A 928-nucleotide genomic window follows, 5' to 3' on the forward strand; every position below is an offset into this window, starting at 1 on the left:
TTTGGAAAAAGTCATCCCAATTTACTGTGTTGACTTGGCATTGTACAGAAATGGACAGCCATATTAGTCTAGAAATGTTAATTTATTTTTATTTTTATTTTTTATTTTTTATTTTTTTTCCATGTAACGCACTGTATTGAATATATAAGGTCATATCTACATGGGTTTGATTACAGAAACTAATAAAGTATTCTCTAAATAATGAAAAAAATAAGATAAGAACAAGAGCAATGATAAGACTACAAGAGCAAGAAGCAATTTAAATATGTTCAGGGACCATTTTCATCCCCAGAATTAAGGATTATTTTAATGTTACATCATTGCCTTTACTCTTTTACTTTCCTTTTTAGTTTTATTTTAGGATTCCCTATTTTTAATGTTCATACAGAGATTTCTTTAACTGAAATACCAAACAGTTTCTTTGGTGTGAAAAACTATAATAGTACACAGGATCCTAAGGAGATAATTAATAATGTGAAATAGGAAGTAAAGGGCTAAAGGTATAGGGAAAGTGGGAAGGGTGGGAGAAAGATAATAAGGGAGAGGAAAAAAATATGAGAAACTGAAAAAATGGAAATAAAGTGTTTGTAAATGGAGAGGGGAAGAGGGGGTGAAGGGAGGGCAGGGACAAGGGGAAAAATGAGAATCAAGAACTATTATGTAAAGGTACAGAATCCCAATGATGAATGTAACTGTACTGTACACCTAGATTGTACCAATAAACTCAATAAAAAAAAACTTTAAAAAAAAAAAGAATCATAGTAATGTCATTAGGCTGAAGGGCAATTCTATTTCATAAATGTATTATTAAGAACCAGAACGTTCTTAGAGATAAAATTAAAATACTACATCTTTTTTAGAAAGCAGAAAGAGAAAGGCAGTTAGAAATATCAGCAAAAATAAAATACTACATAAGAAAGCCATTGAG

This window comes from Fukomys damarensis, unplaced genomic scaffold (genome assembly GCF_012274545.1).
Source record: "Fukomys damarensis isolate Sample0158 unplaced genomic scaffold, DMR_v1.0_HiC HiC_scaffold_20, whole genome shotgun sequence".
NCBI classification, from domain to species: domain Eukaryota; kingdom Metazoa; phylum Chordata; class Mammalia; order Rodentia; family Bathyergidae; genus Fukomys; species Fukomys damarensis.